At 45.9% G+C, this 21820-nt stretch overlaps 1 protein-coding gene across 6 annotated transcripts in view; it reads right to left on the reverse strand.

Moving 5' to 3' along the window:
• The window catches only part of Hnf4 (Hepatocyte nuclear factor 4), a 121893-nt gene that overhangs the window by 36146 nt on the left and 63927 nt on the right, over nucleotides 1–21820 (reverse strand). The gene's annotated exons all lie outside the window — the stretch shown is intronic.

The raw sequence follows: 21820 nt of genomic DNA on the forward strand, positions 1-21820 counted from the left end.
ACTGCGCCATTTCCTTTCCCCAAAAAACCTATTATTATTATTATTATTATTATTATTATTATTATTATTATTATTATTATTATTATTATTATTATTATTATTATTTTCCGCGCACAAAATTATATCTTACAAAAGTCCGAATGAGCAAGTCAACACTCGCAAAAGCAGCTCACGCTCAAAGTACCGAGAAATGAAGCAGTAAGAATAGGTTCATGTGCCCGTCAACAATTCGGTAAGCCTGTAATCAAGACTGCACGCGCAAGTAAACTAAAACAAGCAACACTGAGAAAACAGGTAACTAATATGGGTGTTTTCGAAAGAAATGGTGGTTCTGCGGCCAGGAACCGAGAGACGAGTTAACAGAAATGCGTTAATAACCCCCGACTCCGAATGCATCCCCATCCCTACACGAGCTCGCGCGGCCGCTTTGGAGAAGCGGACTGTCAATCGCAGCGCACGCCGCCACTTAGAGGGGAGCCGGGCGCTTCCGGCAGGCCCCCTCTTCCCTTTCCCTATTTATATCGTTATCAGCACTCCAACGGGCGCTGCTGGTAGTGCGGCGTACGACAACACGCAGATCGTAGAGCAGTGTCCGCTTCACTCCGTTCCTCGCGACGTAGTTCAGTGCTGGTGCACTCGATGAAAGCGTGTTGCGTCAGCCATGAGACGCGCAGCGCCGGCACTTGTCATATCGCTATCGGAACTCCGGCCGACGGGGTGGTGAGGGCTTATGTGGAACAGCGCAGTGTGTACGTAGTGGGCTCGTCGTTCCGGTCTGCTCGTTCATTTTGGTTTGCTCGCACCGCGGTTGCTTAGGTTTGGCAACTTGCATGCAGCTTCTTTCTTTTTTTTATCCTCTCGAAGAAGCCTTCAATCGTGGCTGCAGGGCTCACAAGAACGAAGAAGTCCGTATGAAGCGATGTGAGCAACAGGCTGTTTCATTTTGCTTTTAAATGACTTCGTTTGTTTTCCTTTCATTTTGATTATCTCTCCTGCGTGTCTGAAGTATTCTTTTTCTTTCTTTCTTTCGGAATTGTTCTAACTGTCCGCCAAACACAAGGAAAGGGGCGGGTAAGGAGATTGACCAAAATCTAGAATTAGGCCCGAAATGCCCCCTTTATTCCACCTGATCCAATTTGATTTTCGTGTAGCTGGAGTGCCTGCATAAAAATGCTTCGTGAGGCTGTAATAATGTCGCATTTATTTATTTACTATCGCGGACCTTTGGGGCCAGGCAGAGGGGCATAGAATACATAAAAACAATAATGAAAAAATCAGGAACAAGCAAGAACCAATTAACGCAATTTTAGTCACGCTGTGTGGCTGTCTGTAAACAATCGTTCCAGTCCGATACACTCATGAAAAAAATAAAAAAAAAATAAGTCTATCTGTAATTAAACCTACCTGTTCAAGCATAATAGTGTCAGTGAGTCAGGATGTTGTCTTGTGCGCCGTATTATTGATGGAGTTATATAAGGCGACTGGTTCATTTCAAGCTCAATTTTAAAAAGCAAGGAAAGGAATTCAAGCCTCAGCTGTTTTCGGCGTGATTAAAGAATGGGTATAAAATTTTCTGTCATAATTTTAGAGGAGAGGACAGTCTTGCGAATTTAGTAAACATATACCTAACCGCCTTTCTGAGTATTTTTTCGAGGCGCTTGATATTTGATTTAATGTAAGGATCCTACGCGCTACGTGCATACCCTAGCTTTCGTCTAACAAATTAAAAGTAACCGATTAATTTCACATCGGGAGGGGCTTTTGTGTTTGTGTCTGAGGAATCAGAGTTTACGGAAAGTTTAAGAACAAACTGCATTAATATGTATACGTTCCACGGCAATGTTGACGGAGAGGTAGTTGGTAACGGATTGGTGGTTAGCTTCGCGCAGCAGTGAAGAACCTAGCGTATAAGAAAAGCAAGTGGGCGTTTATTTGCGAGTGATACGAAGAACTACTCATTTCTCGGCGTTATATGCATGCTCCATTTCCTGCACCACTTCAAAATGCTAATTAGATCTCTTTCAAGGACAATCTGATCATTTGGACAAGTTACACCTCTATACAAAATGCAATCTTTAGGAAACAATCTATTTTGCACACCGGGAGTTATAACATGCTAAGTTATAACTCTAACGTCGTCTTAGTTATAACTAAGTAATAACTAAGTGTTACGCTAAGTAGAACTAAAAGACTTTGCTTTATTTGTTGTGGCAGTGCATTTGGCTGACGCATGCCTAACAAGACCCCTGCATTGCGGAGAGAGGGGGCTCAATTTAATTTTTTGGGAAGGGGGGGGGGGGGTGCCTGGTCCCCTTGGGCCCTCCACTTGGATACGTGTTGGATACATGCCTTTGATATTCCCAGGCTGCGCTACAACCTGTACTCGATATACTAGTTAGTGCTAAACCTGCACTCGATAATTCGCATGTTGAGCTAATACTACGAAGATGTCGCATCACAATTATCCATGAATACGACAGTTGTAACTATGGTACCTTTGTTCCGGCAGTGGCAGGCGCATGCGACATTTAACGACACAGTCAGAAGCATGTTCTAAGACAGCTTAGGCGTTGGTGAAAGGGTTTTCATTAGAGTGGGGCAGGCCGTGCACATTAGGCATATAGAAGGCGACAGCCTTACAAGAGCACGATTAAATCCCTCACGTTATGATGCCCATTCAGCCAGTGCCTGCTGGCAACATAGCACGTTTGCGGTACGCTTAAGGCTCTTTTTGGTTGATCCATTAGGACCATAAGGATGCGAGGAAAGCAGCTAAGAAATGAAAAAAAATTCCTGTCAGTTTCACGAGACCTGTTTTGTTACACGACTTCCATATCTCCGCACTTTGTCCACAAGAAAATATTAGAAGCATAGAAAAAAAATCAGAGCACTCGCACTGCCGACGCCTCAAAAAACAAAAGCAAAGATGAGCGTTCACCATGTCTTTCTAGTCTCTTTTTTTTTACTCAGAACCAGCTACGCTTCACAATATACGGAGTGATGATAGTCTCTAAACAAGTACTACGCTGTCAGAAGTTTTCCTGTGCGCACTGAAACCTCAAAAGGCGAAAAGAGCCGAGCACACTTGAATGACATGTGGAGCCCTATGGCGACGTGTTCATTGCGATCAGCTGTAAACAAACCGCTTCCTACGCGTGTTGGCACTCCAGCTCACTCACTCTTCCTTTAATACCGAGAACCTGAAGCTCCGACGGCCTATGGTAACGAAAAAAAAAAACTGCATGACGCAGAGCCTGTGACAGCGATAATAGATTTCGGATCCCGGCCGTTGGCCCATCATGCGTGGCGCGCGCGCGTCGACGGCACCGTGAAGCTGCCGCGCGGTCAAGTCGCCCACAGCCGTGAGCGAGCATGCACTTCGTACGGCGCACCTCGTAAAGCTCCCATTGCCAGGAACGGAGAGGCGATAAGCACGCCAGAAGAGCGCGCCGCGGTGCCGCAGAAGCGTTCGCGCTGCTCAGTTCTCGAATGGTTTCTCGTTACGGCCTGGGGGAGCACACGCTTCTGGGAATGTTGAGGAAACGGTTCGGAGGCAGGAAGACTGACACAGTGCCCCAGTCCTGCCTCCCCGCTGTTTTCCGAACATGATCTGGCACGGGCTAGTCCAACTCCGAACTGACTCGCTTCTGGGTCTGGCTTCTTGCAGCTGCAATGGAGCTCCGACACGGGACAGCCTGTCGTGCGTTGTTATTGTTCGCGTCAGCGAAAACAAAGACAGCGATGCGCGCGGCTGTCAGCCCCGTGATATGATACCGCTTGAGAACCCAAATCTGCCAGCAGGGTGCAAGTTATACAGTACGTCCAGTGGGTTTCTACAGTAAGATAAAGTAATATATCTCAAGCTACACAGTACGTCTATACAATCTGTCGCTGACGCCTACAGAACATTTATATTATACCTATTTATGTAAACGCATGTGCTGTGCCCGTACAAAGACACCTTTCACTTTTGAGTATTTTTTTCTGCGTGTCTGTTAAGGCAGCAGTCGGATATTTCAATTAACACAACCTCATCTCTAAGCGTGACTAATTATACAGCGCAAGGAATAAATTGCTAGGCATAAAAATGCCTTAACTAACGTTGTCGATCTGCAATTCTCTACGTGCTCATATGAGAACGTCATTGTGGCGCTGTATATTTACTTATTATTCGACAAATGTGCCACATGGCATGGGTTCATAAGGATGAGCGAAGGTTTCCTGGTGGAATATCGTTAGTGTAGGGTTTGCATTCCTTGACGCTTGGTGTTCTTGCATTGGCGACTCTGGGGTGGCCGTTTTGCGCAGTTCTATTGAGACCAAAGACAGAGTTTCAAGATTGTAAATGTACGAGAAATCTTGTCACATATTTTACCAGGCGTATCAGGCATCGTTGAAACATATACAACTCTTGCAGGATGCCCTATAAGTTGTGCACTTGTAACCCAAAACTGGCCCAGCATTGACCGGCTATGAGACGGCTACTATACACCTTGACATGCCTTGACAGGATGTGCACTAGACGTTTCGCAAAACTGCTTGTAGACTTTTCATAGCTTCTCTTAACGCCTAGCTAGCTGTAAAATAGATGTCTTTCATGAATCATTAATATGTGTTTTAGATGCGCAACAAAACGTAGATATGCTCAGTGTGATATATAAGCATTCGGCTGTCCGTTTCCTGGCATGCTACGTACGACGTAGTATCCAATTTTTTTTCTTCTATCTGGAACTAGTGCTACGAAATTAGAACAAAAAAAAATCTGTGCGCAAAATTTACCACACCTAAAAGTGGTTAGATAGCCACAGCAAGCTGACTTTACTTTTCGGAGCTTAAAAGCACTGACTTCACATACTACTTTCAAGCTTTGGCCACAAAAGAAGGAAGGTTGCTTAACCGCAGTTATGAATACAAGACTGAATTAAAGCTGTTTCTGAGCCACTATAGTTTTTTTTTTTTGAGGTGACACTGACAAAGTGCAGTGTTTTTTTTTTGTATACCCCTAAACAAAACGCATCACGCAATTCAGTTTTACGTGCATTACATAAGACCCGTCGTACAAATACAGCAGCAGCTCACACAAGAGCGTCAGCATGATCGCGAACTTCTTGCTTCCTTCCCGCAACGTTAGGATCGATACGCCAATTCCTTCGGTGAAGGTGGTGTTATTTCCGCTAATCACAACCTGCACCCTTTCCCTGCCTCCGTTCCGAGTCCATTACAAACGTTGACGGCACGGAGCTAGATAAACGGGATGCCCGCACGGCTGCTAGATCTGGGCTGCTAATGGCTGAACGATACGCACCTTCTCTTCCTTTTTTTGGCCGAAGTGACCCTCATCGGGTTCACCGAAGCCCGAAGAGTTGTGCTCTCTTCAGCCTAAGCCACTTCTCCGAGTCCTTGGTGCGCATGCGTTGGTTCGGTCCTCTAACATTTGCAGGTGTCGACTTATGTAGGTACATAACTTCGCACCCCTTATGGTCATTAAGAGCACGTTTCATTATCCAATGCTTCCAAACGCGTTATGTGTTGAAGTGTACGAACTAGAAAGTAGCGGTAGTAAAAACATCTTTATAACAACAGCACTGCGTTCAATAAATGTATTAACCAGGCTTCTTTAGCATAGATAACGACTGTAAGAACGGTTAGGCAGTTCATGCTCCTTCGGTACTATCTGCAAGCTAGTCGCACTGCCTTGATTCTTTTACCGCTGCACGGTAACATCGCGCTGTTCCTTTCGGAGTTCGCCTTCCAACAAACAGCCTTCGCATTTTTGGTAATTCAGGTGGCGCATTTGGCTTGCTACGCCAACTGCACCGGCGAAAGAAAACGTATTCATAGTAAGGCTATCGTGATAAAGACGGTGTCTTGCCAACGAAAAGCTATTTCAAAACGCGCCAAGTTTGCTGAACGCATTACCTTGCACGGATGTGGTCGCGCAAAAAGCCCGCCTCGTTAACGTCCCCGCTATTGCCCCAGTCTCTACCCTCAATTCGTCCATGATTTGCAAACGTAGCGGTAGATGGCGCATCGTGTCAGCGGGCAAGGGCGGGTTCAAATGCGCTGGTGGCATACACGGCGTAGCACGGCGAACCGTGAACGAAAGGCGCGATGGCACCGGTGGCGCGGCGAGTTGCGTGTCAAGGAAACAAATGTCTCTTCTTTTGCTGCACCGTGCTTACTTGATTACTTCGTGAACTCCCGAGAGTCTAAATGGAAGCACCCATACACTAAGCACTCACTGATTCATCATGTCAGAGGACCTCAACCTAACTTTTCCATAGCGAAGTCAATTACGTTATTCAGGCCGTTTTCGCACTGAAAACGTATATACGACCGGCGGGCGGATGGCAAGAAACATCATGCCGCTTCAGTCATTTCTTTGTAGTGCGCCAGCGCGAGCTTATGTTGCGCAAGGATAAAAACGGGTTGTTCTGAACTTATTAAAGCGGGCAATCGTTTATTTTAATCTTGTCAGCCTTTGACTCAAAGAGAGTATTCGAGCTCAACGGCCTATTGGAGTACCTGCTAGATCTCCTGGCAGCCATGACTGATGGAATGCCTGTTCCGTTCTGTTGTATACAGAATTCCGCATACTACAGAGTTCGCCGTGGGGGATGCCAAGCTGCCACGCAGTACCTAATGAAGCGCCTAGCATTCCCGGCACACGGCCCAGGTGTTGTTTTCTTTCTTTTTTCATTTTTTGAACTACTGAACACCGAAAATATGCCCCCCCCCCCCCCCAGCCCCCACTGTTCAACCAATCAAATGTCGAAGATAGTAGTGCGCCGGCATCTATACACTTCTCCCCAATTAGTCTTTTTTTTTTCGGATAAGATCGATGCTCGCTTGGTTCATGGTCCCGCCTTTCTGGGAGATGATATATATATATATATATATATATATATATATATATATATATATATATATATATATATATATATATATATATATATATATATATAAACTAGACGTCGCTCCTTCTGAAAAATCGTCGCGTTCACTTGTCAATCCTTTCGCAAGATTCACACAGGCATCATGCGCCGCCGTTCTGTAGAGCCACGCCGGAGAAATGCGTCTCTCGGTTGCTGGTCGCTTGCCGAAAACTAAGCTGACCGCTCTCAGGCTTCGTAGATTTTGTTCCGGCAAAACTGAAATCAAATACCCACGGAAGTGTGAACAGGTCTTGCAGACTAATGTCACCAGTTTCAGCGTGCTCTGTTTTCTTTTTGTTTGCTAACAGAGAGCTGTCCCTTGTTAAATTCACGGTTGCCCGTAAACAGTTTTTCGTTGACGAGGTTATCAACACTTGTCTTGCCTCAGGAAGGTAAAAAAATCCGGGAGACATAGCAATGCAATAAATAAAATGTCACAGCTGCCGCATTTGAGAATATATAGATGACTGCGCATTCTCTTAAGTACAAATAAAAACATGAACAACGCAAAATTTGATACTAAACTCGATACTGTGAATGTCACTGACGCCACTAAATCACCACTAAAGTTTTCCGAGGCTGAAAACATGCACTTAAAGAAATCATCAAAGAAAATAAAGAGGCGGGGTATGTTCAATGAAGACACCGCAATGCTACTGCTAGAAGATCAGCCAGCACGGCAAAAGTCGCAGCAGTTTTGTCATTCTTGAAAAGGTCTAGCACTTAATAAATGTATGCTAATGGCTTCTGGAAAATGTGATAAAAGCAGTATGTCCATAATACCCTATAAAGGAAAAGCGAAATATTAATAACGTACAACAGCGGCAACCAGAGAGAACGCAACCAGCGAGCCAGAAAAATTTCACTCAATAAGATGTATGCAGTAGCGTAGAATGAGGGAGAAGACGCTTTTCCACCAATAGCAGAAGAGTATGGTCACCACGCTTTCGCAATAAAGTGTCTTTTCCTCTCTTTTTTTTCTTATACTCGAAATACATAACCTGACCACTCGGCCGCGAATAGTTTCGTTTACACACCACGTAACGCAGTTGCCTAAGGGTGCAGTTATGATGCTCCGAGAACGTTTCAGTTGCAGTTAAGTTTGCGGGTAAAACCATGTAAAAAATAAAAAAAATACGCCAAGCACGCAACGATGAAAAGAGAACAGAAGAATGAAGCGTAAAGAGTAAGACGCACGTTGGAGGCGAAATTATTCCGGAGCTCTCCTCTGCGGTACCTCTCCCTCCCTTCTGTCTTTCACTCCCTCTTTCATCACTTCCCTCACAGTGCAGTTCAGGTGGCTACCGAAAGATGTGACAGGTACTGCACCTTTCCTTCCCGCAAAATCAATTGTTTTCATTTTTTCATCACGCTGCGATTGAAGTTCCCACCAAGAGAGAATTACTGCTCATTTACTCCATCGCCGGTTTTCATACTCTTTCCTCTTCGGGCCTCTCCCCTTATCAAGTCCCGAATGTTGTAACGCGAATACACATGCGTTCGGAAGGCTTACTCGAGAAAAAGTCTATCGCCTTACAAGGAACTCACGGGGCACAGCTCTAGACTTCCGACGGAACCAGGCGATTGTTCAGCGCGAAGGTGAACATCCTAGCACGACAATGGCGACCAAATTTACCACCGTGGTTGAAAGGTCAACCAGAAGAAAATGTGGAAGAACAGAGCCCAATGCACTAGAAATGAGCATAATTAAAGACGAAAGTAAGCTAAAATTCTAGAGGCCCGTGTACTGTGCGATGTCAGTGTGCACGTTAAAGAACCGCAGGTGGTCGAAATTTTCGGAGCCCTTCACTGCCGCGTCCCGCATGGCCTGAGTCGCTGTGGGACGTTAAACCCCCATAAGCCAAACCAAACCGAAAGTAGGCTAGTTGGTGCTCTGTAAATAAGAAGCAGACGAGTGCTATTTACAACGCAGGAACTAGTACAACCAACTTTCGCCTTTAGTTGTACTGGCGCCCCGCCTTAGCATCGTACTGTGCGGGTAGTACGACCAATTCTCAAACTCAAGCACCAGCTGGCGTCTGTATTTGTCGCCCCTCTCTCTACATGTTGCGACACGTTCTCCGCTCGCTACTTCCACATGTTCTGCCCCTTCCTCGACGTACCGCGCTTCCTCAACACTGCCTAGAACACGGAGAGAACCCGAGCACGGCCTCCGCTTCCAGGCGCCTACGTCACAACTGTAAGGTGGTTGCCACGGTAAAGGTGGGTTCAGACGAGCGTACAGCATCGCGGATGGTCCGGGCGCGTCAGCGCTGTCCGCGTGCCACGTGATGGGAACGTCACTGCTCTGAGTGACCTTCAGCGGGCGGCGCGGACTTTTCCGGGCCCGGACCGCGGACCGAGTGAAAAAGGCGCCTTTTTCAGTCCGCGGGCTTGGCGGCGGACCGGGATTGTTTTTGCTCTTTTTTGCTTCTAGGTCAGTACACGTTGGCTCGAGCGCTCGTCTGGCTAGCTACGTGCGGATTGTCCGCTGCACTCGCGTGAATGCTCGACGTCCAGACCGACTCGCGAATGCTTGGTCACTTGTCGCGCGTCCGCGATCCGGTCCGCTCGTCTGAACCCACCATAACCAGCCCACGCAAGCCTGCCACCGCGTGCTGGTGTAAGCCTGCACGTATCCGCCGTAAAAGACGGGAAGTATTTCTTTTATTGCGTTATTTGACGATCCTTTCTGGAAAGTATATTAAACGCGGTTAGGGGTAAACACCAGTTGAAAGAGTATTGCCCGTTTTTATGAGCTGACTGTTTAATTTATTCCACAGTTAGAAACACGGAAGACCAGCATAGAATTAACAACTCTTTACAGGCATTAAGCGAATGGTGCAAAAAATGGAACATGGAAATAAATTATTCGAAATCAACGTACATGCACATTACAACGAAGAAATCTGTTCTTTCGTTCCCATATTTCATTGGTGACAAGTGTTTGGTAAACGTAACTCAGTTTAAGTATCTAGGAATGACAATAACACAAAATTTAAATTGGGGCACACATATAGAAGAGGTGTGCTCTAAAGCACACCAGAGGTTATGTTTTTTGAGAGAAAAATTGGAGAATGCTACACGAGATGTAAGACTAATTGCATATAAAGCTTTTGTGAGGCCAATCCTTGAGTATGCGTCAGTAGTATGGAGTCCTAAACAGAATTATTTAAAGAAACAATTAGAAAGAGTTCAGAGGTACGCAGTACGCTTTATTTGCTGCCGATATCGAAGGACAGACTCAGTTACAGATATGCTTTCTTCCTGTAACCTGGATTCATTAGAAATACGTAGAGAAAAAAATCGCCTAAAGCTACTATTCCAGATGCTCCAAGGACAGGTAAACATTCAAAAGGAAACATACATACAAGCGCCAGGCAAACGGAGTTCTAGAACAAATCATAGTCGGATAATTCAGCCGTACTACGCCCATAGTGAAGCTTTCAGAAATTCCTTCTTCCCCCATGTAATTGAAATGTGGAATGACTTGCCAATGAGTGTTGTAGAACAGAATGATCTGCATGAATTTGAGCGATCTCTGGATGACCATCTGCTTGAAAGTGCTATTTGATGCTTGAACGAATGTACTGTCTTCTGCTGATGTATTTAGTGATTGTGAATAATTATATTTTCTACGAAGTTTTCATACCCTCGATGTAAGGACCCTCGCTTGAGGGTTAACAGTATTGTTAAATAAATAAAATAAATAAATAAATAACAGGCAGCTCGGTATACGGGCGGCGCCACGACATAAAAGTTGTCTTTATCAATGCGTCTTCATCTCTGAGCCCTGCTGATCCTCAATAGCCTGAGTTCGGGTTACATTGCCCCTGGCCCCCATTGCCTGTACACGTGTTGTTTTGCTCGTGTTGACCAGACTTGTTCCCCTGTTGCGTGCAGCCTGGAACTCCACTAGGAGAGCTAGCTGACGTTATATCAGAACAACAGATTGCTCGGCGAGTTAGTGCATGATGCAGCGAACGGCAGCACAACGACAGCACAAGGTGTGTCGTTCTCTTTCTTGTGCTGTCGTAGTTGCGCCGCTTGCTGACGTTAGATGTTCTTGTTTAATTCAAACTGCGTACCGACCGCAGCTGTACTCAAGGAAGCCACTGCCATTTCCCTTCCTGTTTAAAGAGCCTTCTTGCTTCAATTTCAAGACCGAAAAAGCGTCGTGGCTAATACCCTCAAAGAGGTCGTGAATCCAATAAGAGAGCTGAGAGCCGCCGCGGTGGCTGAACGGTTATGGCGCTCGGCTGCTGGCTCGAAAGACGCGGGTTCGTCTCCGGCCGCGGCGGTCGAATTTCGATGGAGGCGAAATTCTAAAGGACCGTGGGCAGTGCGATGTCAGTGCACGTTAAAGAACCCCAGGCGGTCGAAATTCCCGGAGCCCTTCACTACGGCGTCCCTCATAGCCTGAGTCGCTTTGGGACGTTAAACCCCCACAAACCAATCCAATAAGAGAGGTAAGTCAGGCTGGTTGGTTCATGTTGAAAGAAACGACGAAACAGCGCTGACAAACGGGACGAGTGAAACGAAGAGACGGACAGAAGAAGCCGTCTTGATCCGTTTGAAGCCTATGATCTGTCAATCGGACGCGCAAACACGTGAGAACGAGAACAGCCGCCGGGGATATTGAAGGACATTTCAAAAGATCGGCCAGGCCTCGAGCTTAGCGTAAAAGCACGGGTGTAATGGCAGCGTACACCCACCCTCTGGCGCGGGCATGTCAGGAGAATGTTCAGACACATATATTTTTCTCCCCGCGCGCCTCAAATGTCCGGGCAGGTGCGCGGTGAACTTGGAGGGCCAGTGCTGCGGTAGCACTGGAGCTGCGGGTTGGCGCGCGCGCATTGTCTAGCACAGAAAAATAAAACAAAAACACGCGCGCGGTGTGCATTTCGTCGAGTCACAGCTCCAAGGGTAATCGCGTTTTTGAAATTCTAAAAACTGATATGGCTATTACTAACAGCCGGCTACAAATCTCTAATTGCAATCAGGTGCCTAACTGTAGTAGTTAAAAAGTTAACCATGATAATTTAGTTAATCACTTTAATATTTAACGCGATTCGCCTGCTTTTTGACGTTCGCCAACACCGGTATTACTATGCCTTAAAACGCTTCTGTTTACCGTAAAAACCCTGTTTTTTTTTTAAATTAGTGATCACTTTCCCTGAAACACCTGGTATATAAATCGTTTTCTTCTTGTGTGTATGTGTGCGTGCGTACGTGCATGTGCGTGTGCGCGCGCGCGTGCGTGTGTGTGTGTGGGGGGGGGTATCGTCCCAAAGCGACTCAGGCTATGAGAGACGCCATAGTGAAGGGCTCCAGGAATTTCGACCACCTAGGGTTCTTTAACGTGCACTGACATCGCACAGTACACGGGCCTCTAGAATTTCGCCTCCATCGAAATTCGACCGCCGCGGCCGGTATCGAACCCGCGTCATTCGGGCCAGCAGCCGAGCGCCATAACCACACAACCACCGCGGCGGCTAAAATGTGTGTGTGTGTGTGTGTGTGTGTGTGTGTGTGTGTGTGTGTGTGTGTGTGTGTGTGTGTGTGTGTGTGTGTGTGTGTGTGTGTGTGTGTGTGTGTGTGTGTGTGTGTGTGTGTGTGTGTGTGTGTGTGTGTGTGTGTGTGCGTGAGTGCGTGCGTGCGTGCGTGTGTGTGTGTGTGTGTGTGTGTGTGTGTGTGTGTGTGTGTGTGTGTGTGTGTGTGTGTGTGTGTGTGTGTGTGTGTGTGTGTGCGTGCGTGCGTGCGTGCGTGCGTGCGTGTGTGTGTGTGTGTGTGTGTGTGTGTGTGCGTGTGTGTGTGTGTGTGTGTGTGTGTGTGTGTGTGTGTGTGTGTGTGAGAGAGAGAGAGAGAGAGAGAGAGAGAGAGAGAGAGAGAGAGAGGGGTAGTTGTTTGGCAGCTGATAATTTCATATCAGGAAAATTGCCAGAATGAAACCTAACATGGTTTGTTACAACTTTACAACACGCGAAAAAGAAAAGAAATTAAACAAATACGCTAGAAGGAAACAGCCAGAGAAAATAGGAAGCGAAACAGACAATACATAACAGTCGACTTAGTTGCAAAAATTGAAAGGGACGTAAGAAAAAAGCTAACCAAACAAAAGCAACAAATGCAACGGTGATTCCTTCGTAATTTTCGTAAGGGAGTTCTTAAAACATTTAAAAATGACTTTGGGACTGGCTGACGTGACCCCGTTGCAATGCGGTCAAGCAGTCCCAAAGGGCAACCCCAACAGGGGGTAGACGTGTTCTAGTTGGGGAGGTGGTGAAGAAAGATACCCCTAACAAACCGATCGGCCGAGAGGCGATTATAGCCCTTCGGATCGTCCCCGTTAATTTTAACCATAAGCACAGGTTTCGAACACGCCGGCAAAACGCGGCACGCCATTGATGGCAAAACGAATCGTGAATGGCCGTGAAAACCGTGAATGGCTCGTCTCGTAAAGCAGTCGAAAACACACGTAAGTATAGAGGCTTACGGTGAGACAGCGTTGGAGACAATAATGAAAGGCGAATCCATCCCTTCGGATTTTTACACAAAAACGGGCTGGAATTTATTGTTCGTGCCCTTCCCATTTTCACTGGTTCTTCCGTTCTGACCAATTTTTTGTTCTTTTAATTTTCATTTGTTGAGTAAGTATTCACTCCAGATAAGATTTTATGAAGTATGCTTGTACTCTTGCATCGCACCTGCACTCTCGGTTCCAATCTTTAAAAGAGCCCTGATCCGTAGGCTGTACTACCTCAAGAAGGTCGGTAAACCGTCTGAAACGTTGCAACAAAGCTTGTCATATTTTATTCTGGTCCCTTTCCGAAAATGTGCGTGTACGTGCACGGGCGTGCAGTCTTTGGATCTTAAGCTTTCGCAATGTATTAATAGTAAGCCTCATCGGAGTGTCATACAGTCATGTTTCTAATTTCCGGGACCACACTAATTTTGTTTCAGGTTCTACAGCGTCTTATTAGCTGTATCTCATCATATATAGTAGTGGTTGTTATAGCCGCACAAGCAAGCGGCAGGCGCGTTTTCACCATGGTGCGTATACCTTTGAACATAGGGGACTATTTCTGGTCGATAACGATGTTTTTTACAGCTACTACCGGCAGTCTTTTGGGGAGAGCGAAAATACAAACCATGGTATGATCAAAGTAGGTGACGCAGGAATATACCAGAGTAGAGACGAATGTAAGAGCGTGGTCATATCTATCATTATCGGCGACCTCGCGCCACTGGAGTATACTTTTGAGCTGTTCTACCATTGGCACGTAATGGCGGCGTACTTCCTGCATACCATGCATCCGTCACCAGCACCGCGGGGGTAAGCTTATGACTTGTTGCATATCGCGTCGGCCTCCAGCGCCATAATTGCTCAGGGGGTGCGTGCTTCCTACAACGCGCAGCAATAATTAAGCTTCCCGCATTGAATGTTTTAGGCTACGCGGTCTTGCGATGGAGCTGTTAGAAGCACTCATTTTTCCGGCTACCCTGCTCCCGTTCATAATTTGATCAAATCACCTATCAAAGCTTCAAGCGTGCAGTGCGGAAGCGAAGTATGAAAGAGCGCACAATTGTGCGCTCTTTCATACTTCGCGGAGGTCCTTCACTACACTAACGTAAGTCAGTGTAGTGAAGGACCTTCTGCGTTCACTGCACGTACTAAAAGAGGAACGCATCAAAACCGGCTGGCAAGCGTCTTGAACGGACAAAGTGCGTTCAGTAAGAACGTTCAAAAGCTTTCTCACAATGTTAAAATGCAGGTTGTTACCTCAAGAGAAGCGAACAGGCGTGAAGTGCCAAGTGCTACAACGTTAGTTTGCGGGTATTTTCACTCAGGTGGCTCCAAGTGCCCACATCTGCTGTGCATCAACTTTCGACATTCCTTTTCTCCCACATCTGCACTTGCAAAGGCCTCTAGCGATAAGTAGAAAAGGCGTCAGACTGGCTCTCACATTTTTAAAAGTGCAGCCTTAAGCACAAGCTAGTCACCGACTGGGGTAAACTTCCAGGCAATTTATCTGAAGTCTATTGCGATCCAATGAGCGAGAACGCGATCCTGGTGCAGAGGTGGGTCTAGTATTAATGTCTTCAGTGCACTCACATTGAGCTACAAGCTACAACGAGCCTACGCACACTTGTCGAAGGTCTTAGCCAACTAGCTTTCTTCCTTCAGTTCTTCTGCGCGCTGTTAGTTTGGCGCTTAAAGCCAAGTCTTTAATATGTAATTTCAGAGCACTCGGTTCGTTATAGATTGAAAGCGTTTATTCATTGTTCATCTATTTTTCATTCATACAAAGTAGGTTTCAAGCTTTATTGTTACTTTCTTTGTGGAGTAACAGTGGCTCTCCTATGCTAAAAGTAGATACGTAAGTACGCTTCTACGTAAGAAATTGCTAAAATGCTGGAGCAGTATAATCAAAGGAATTCAAAAACTTTAGGAAATCCTTGTCGAAAAATGCTTCCAAGCTCATTTCGCGCGCCTGTATTATTCAAATGCGCATGCGCTGCATATTCAGCGCTTTCGGAAAGAGCTAACTGTCCGTCTTGCAAAACTTAATTGTGCTTTCAGTTCTGCTCAATCGATAAATAGTGGCATAAAAGCGCTCAGATTCCGTCGACGCAAAATGTTGCAGCTCAGTTACCTGACACCGCGCAGTTCTGCTGCCTACGCGGAAGCAAACTCTCGTATGAGCGCGTAAAAAAGCATATGCGGGCCAGCGCGCGTTTTCTTACCTGCTAATGTTGCGTGCTGTCTAGGCCAATTCAGCGGTGAAAGCAAAAGCGCCGACTACAAAGCAGTGCATAAGCGAAACATTATGATTACGGCAGGCGGCGAAACTGGGGCACACCAGGAGAATGCCCACGTAATGCTGAACCGACTATTTTTCGTCCTAAAATTATGGAAACGTGATGTAATATTTAAAGTCTTATTTAACTAGGCATAGGACGAGTCAACTCCTACGCAGTTACTGACTTAACGAGGCACATATCTTTTCCGTCATATTCCTCGAGTATTTCGGGTACTAAAACTCCTCGCAATAGTAACCTGTCCTCTCATGGATCAACACTAAATGTTGATGCTAAGCCAAGGGCTGCCTCCAGCGTTGACAAAAAAAAACTGCAGCACGAACCAAAGAACGTACAGAGGACATACAGAACCGTCCTGTAGTTGTTGCCTTTCCTCAAGTGTGATCCAACAAGCCAAACAACATGCACTTCCTTCCATGTGATGCAGTGCCCGCACTTCCTTACTAGCGTAGCATTTGCAAGGCGTCAACTATAGACTACGTCTGCAAAATATTACAGCCGCGCCAACCTTAGCGCTTGAAACCCTTCAATCAGTTTAAAACAGTGCTGCAGTCAGGTATATTTTCTTGGAATAACGCCGTATTACAAATATCACTGCTTTAGAATGTAAAGCTATTTTACTCAGCCTATAGAAGCGCGGAGCCAAAAACGCCGGCTTTGGCACTTTCACAAACTTTGCAACTCTTTGTCACGTAACTGTGTCAATTCGGCATCAGATTAGAGGTGCGCAGACCCTCTACCGCCACCTGCAACGAAAAGACCACGTATTCACTTCATGCACGAATGATGACGTATATTCTCATCAAGTCGAGACAATAATCAACTGGTGCGACCTCTACGCCAGGCTCTTTGCCCATTCCAGTACCGCGCGCTTGAAAGCCACAAAAGCACCACCTTGTTATCACCTACTTCGAATGTAACACTGACATAGATTTGACATTTGGGCTAGTTGGCATAGCATCATGGAAAAAAAATTAGGCATTGGCTTAGCTCTCGTTAAGCCTGGATATACAAGCGAAAAGCTTCAGTTATGCTTGGTTTGACGTCATGGTTATGCTTCGTAGCTTAGCTGGTATTGTATACATTGTTTATCTATAGGCGTAGACTTGGTTACTCAATGGCATATGTTTACGAGTTAGACACAGAAGTCGTACCACGTGGTCGTTGTAACGGCGAGTTTTGGGATTTTCCTCTTCTGACTCTCTTGTTTCCTCTTCCTCACTCGCTTGGCTGCAGCTGGCTGAAGATGCGGCCAAGACACGCTTTCCGGCTTCTTTCCGACGTCGTTTAGCAAGGAGTATTTCCCGTTGTTCAGGCGTTTCGGCTGCACGTTTAGCTTTGGCTTTATCATTTTTTCGCTGTTGTGCAGCGAACTACCAAGCGAGTACTTCTGGATCGGACGGATTTAGTTTCTCAGCTTTTCTGCGTAGTCTAGCAGCAGCCGCACTCTCCTTCCCTTCCATGTCGAGTGCGCACGCCTATTCTCTGGCAAGCGCATTATATAGCCTCCATGCGCATGCACATGACGCACAAGTGCAGTAGCGCGCGGCTGCGCCGAAAGGTCAGGCGACGGAGTCGGCGGCGGCTCCGGCAGCGGTGAGGAGCGACCACCTGCGCGGCGCGTGACGTCACTCGTTTTCGCGCATGCGCATAACTCACCAGTCCGGCTCCCGCGAAGCTCGGCTCTGACCAGCGTAGTGAAGCTTTTCGCTTCAAAATATAAAAACGCACTCAGGACAACAAACAAGAAAGGCCAAACAACACAAGCGCTTACTCGCAATTCGGCGTTTATTCAAGAAACGCACAAAAAGAGAGAAAAACCCCAAACAAAACAAAAGCCTTCACGCAGGCGCATCAGGATAAGTATTCATGCAGGCGCGTAAAGATAAGAAAACTCCTTTTCATGCAGAACCACCATAGGGCCGGCAACACACGAGTGCTCATTCTTACGGATGTGATAGGGCTCTGAAACCTCTCTGGTTAGATGATTAGGGTGTCGAAACAAGATTTTGGTTTGATCAAGCAAAGGCTTGCAACCCCTGCATTTCGAACAGTGCTTAGCAAGACTGGATGAAGGCGACTTTTTCAAGGACAAAAAAATACTCTTGCAGGGGCACATTGAGGCAGCGGCCAGTTTGACCAATATAGGTCAGGCCACAGGAGAAGGGATGTAATACACCACTCCTTTTACGCATCTGACATAGCGGTTCTTGTGGTTCACGGTGCACCGCTTCCTTTTGTCACGTATACGCCGCTGCTAGAGCGCGCAGAAACCTTCGCACAAACACTACTAACTTTTTGAGGGGCAGAAAAGAGAACATTAACACCACATCTGTTACCCACATTTTTTCGTTTATGAGAAAACCGATGAACACATGGAATAACTGCAACATTTTTTTCTCTTCCTCTGAACGCGTGCTAAGTGACCTACAGAAATCATTAACTTTTTTGAGCACCTTGCTAGATGCTAGAAACAGCGCCTACTCTGGAAACCCAGCCAATCTTATTCTGTTCACTTGCTCACAGAAGCTATCCTTCATTGCGTGATGGCACGACTTGAGCAAAGGCGATCCTAAGCAGGCGACAGCAATGCCACGCTTCACAATTTTCGAATGACATGACTTAAAATTTGATAGAAGTTTCACTGACTTTCGAGAATACATCCAGCACACAAGATCCTGCATAAAACGAAGTTTAATGTCAAGAAACTGGAAGCAATCATTTGCATTTCGAAGGTGAACTGCAGTCCACACCCATATTCTTTAAAAATCTTCGTAATGTCCACCGCCCGCCTTGTAAATTCATGTCTGTCAACAAACACCAGATAATCATCGACCTACCTGAAAATCTTTTTTGAAAGGCCACTCAGATTCTTTTCAATGCAAGAGTTAACTCGAGATAGGAAGGTATCACTGAGGACAGGAGCTACTTTGCATCCTATACATATGCCGGTATTTTGTAGAAACAAATGCCCATTCCAGTCGACAAAGGTGGAGCCAAGATGAAACGATAGCACTTCTAAAAACGAAGGAACCGAAATACCACAGGTGTTAACAAAGCGTTGTTCATCGTTATCCTCAGTAATGCACTCACTAACAAATTTCATCAGAGTGTAATGTGGCAGCGAGTAGAGGAGATTCTTAACATCAATACTGAATGCAGACGCACCTTTAGGATTGTGATTCCTAAGGTAGTCCACAACAGCCAAAGAATTCGGCGTCTCATATGGGTCCGCTAAGGTAAGACCTTTTAAGTGCTTTTGCAGGAAGCATGAAACGACATGTTGCCAAGTCGACCGCTCAGTGACAATGGCACGGAAGGGTATGTCGTCCTTATGAATGAGTTTTGGCCGAAAAGAAGACTTCGAGCCTTAGGCCTTCAGCCTTTTTCACGCTAGAGCGCAAATACTATAGGTTTAAACGTGACAAAAGTTCCAGAGCATGTTCCTTTACCTTTGTAGCTTTAACAGGTCTAAAACTTGCTTCCATTGCCCCATCGGCCTTTTTCTTGAATAAGTGATCGGGTAACACAACGAAGTACCCCTCTTTGTCGGAAACAAGTACGCGCTGCTCACTGGATGTCAAAAAATCTACCAAGGGCTTCAAGCAACGTTTGCTCTTTATCCCACCGCCAGATCTTTTCACCGCATCTACACATTCCACCTACATCAGGAGAAACGTTCCAGGTGCATTGTTGAATGTGTAGATGCGATGAAGAGATCTGGCGGTGGGATAAAGAGCAAACGTTGCTTGAAGCCCTTGGTAGATTTTTTCACATCTAGTGAGCAGGGCGTACTTGTTTCCGAAAAAGAGGGGTAACTCGTTGCGTTACCCGAGCACTTATTCAAGAAAAAGGCCGATGGGGCAATTGAAGCAAATTTTAGACCTGTTAAAGCTACAAAGGTAAAGGAACACGCTCTGGAACTTTTGTCACGTTTAAACCTTAAGCATTTGCGCTCTAGCGTGAAAAAGACTGAAGGCCTAAGGCTCGAAGTCTTCTTTTCGGCCAATACTCATTCATAAGGACGACATACCCTTCCGTGCTATTGTCACTGAGCGGTCGACTTGGCAACATGTCGTTTCATGCTTCCTGCAAAAGCACTTAAAAGGTCTTACCTTAGCGGACCCATATGAGACGCCGAATTCTTTGGCTGTTGTGGACTACCTTAGGAATCACAATCCTAAAGGTGCGTCTGCATTCAGTATTGATGTTAAGAATCTCCTCTACTCGCTGCCACATTACACTCTGATGAAATTTGTTAGTGAGTGCATTACTGAGGATAACGATGAACAACGCTTTGTTAACACCTGTGGTATTTCGGTTCCTTCGTTTTTAGAAGTGCTATCGTTTCATCTTGGTTCCACCTTTGTCGACTGGAATGGGCATTTGTTTCTACAAAATACCGGCATATGTATAGGATGCAAAGTAGCTCCTGTCCTCAGTGATACCTTCCTATCTCGAGTTAACTCTTGCATTGAAAAGAATCTGAGTGGCCTTTCAAAAAAGATTTTCAGGTAGGTCGATGATTATCTGGTGTTTGTTGACAGACATGAATTTACAAGGCGGGCGGTGGACATTACGAAGATTTTTAAAGAATATGGGTGTGGACTGCAGTTCACCTTCGAAATGCAAATGATTGCTTCCAGTTTCTTGACATTAAACTTCGTTTTATGCAGGATCTTGTGTGCTGGATGTATTCTCGAAAGTCAGTGAAACTTCTATCAAATTTTAAGTCAAGTCATTCGAAAATTGTGAAGCGTGGCATTGCTGTCGCCTGCTTAGGATCGCCTTTGCTCAAGTCGTGCCATCACGCAATGAAGGATAGCTTCTGTGAGCAAGTGAACAGAATAAGATTGGCTGGGTTTCCAGAGTAGGCGCTGTCTCTAGCATCTAGCAAGGTGCTCAAAAAAGTTAATGATTTCTGTAGGTCACTTAGCACGCGTTCAGAGGAAGAGAAAAAAATGTTGCAGTTATTCCATGTGTTCATCGGTTTTCTCATAAACTAAAAAATGTGGGTAACAGATGTGGTGTTAATGTTCTCTTTTCTGCCCCTCAAAAAGTTAGTAGTGTTTGTGCGAAGGTTTCTGCGCGCTCTAGCAGCGGCGTACGTGACAAAAGGAAGCGGTGCACCGTGAACCACAAGAACCGCTATGTGAAATGTGCAAAAGGAGTGGTGCATTACACTCCCTACTTTTGTGGCCGGACCAATATTGGTCAAACTGGCCGCTGCCTTAATGTGCGCTTGCAAGAGCATTTTTTATCCTTGAAAAAGTCGCCTTCATCCAATCTTGGTAAGCACTGTTCGAAATGCAGTGGTTGCAAGCCTTTGCTTGATCAAACCAGCATCTTGTTTCGACACTCTAATCAGCTAACCAGAGAGGTTTCCGAGCCCTATCACATCCGTAAAAATGAGCACTCGTGTGTTGCCGGCCCTATGGTGGTTCTGCACGAAAAGGAGTTTTCTTATCTTGACGCGCCTGCATGAATACTTATCCTGATGCGCCTGCGTGAAGGCCTTTGTTTTGTTTGTGTCTTTTCTCTCTTTTTGTGCGTTTCTTGAATAAACGCCCAGTTTCGAGTAAGCACTTGTGTTTTTTGGTCTTGCTTGTCCGTTGTCCTGAGTGCGCTTTATATTTTTTCTATGTAGCACTGAGACTTTTCTAGTATTTGATATCCTGGAAATAAAACAACACTTGCACTCAGCCGCTGCAAATGGTTGGTTACGTTGTGAAGAATACATTTCTGGTATGAAAGCACGCGCATTTGCAGCAGTCTCTTAGAGAGCTCATGGGCTTGATTGGTGCAACAAGCGCCTGCTCGCCATGTGCTGCTAGCATGGGGCACCTATGCGCGCGCATCGGCAACCGATGCCGTTGAGTTGCGATCGCATAAAACCTTGTCTTCATTCAAAAAACTTTCGCGCTTTCTTTGCGTATCAAAGACCAGGAAATTAAAAAAGACACTAAGCCAAAACCACCTCCCGGTTAACAGGACATAAACCTCCGAGGCTTACCAGAGCATTTCCGTTCCTTAATATCTGCATTACTAAACCTCCTTAGTTA

Source organism: Amblyomma americanum, chromosome 1, assembly GCF_052857255.1.
Source record: "Amblyomma americanum isolate KBUSLIRL-KWMA chromosome 1, ASM5285725v1, whole genome shotgun sequence".
NCBI classification, from domain to species: domain Eukaryota; kingdom Metazoa; phylum Arthropoda; class Arachnida; order Ixodida; family Ixodidae; genus Amblyomma; species Amblyomma americanum.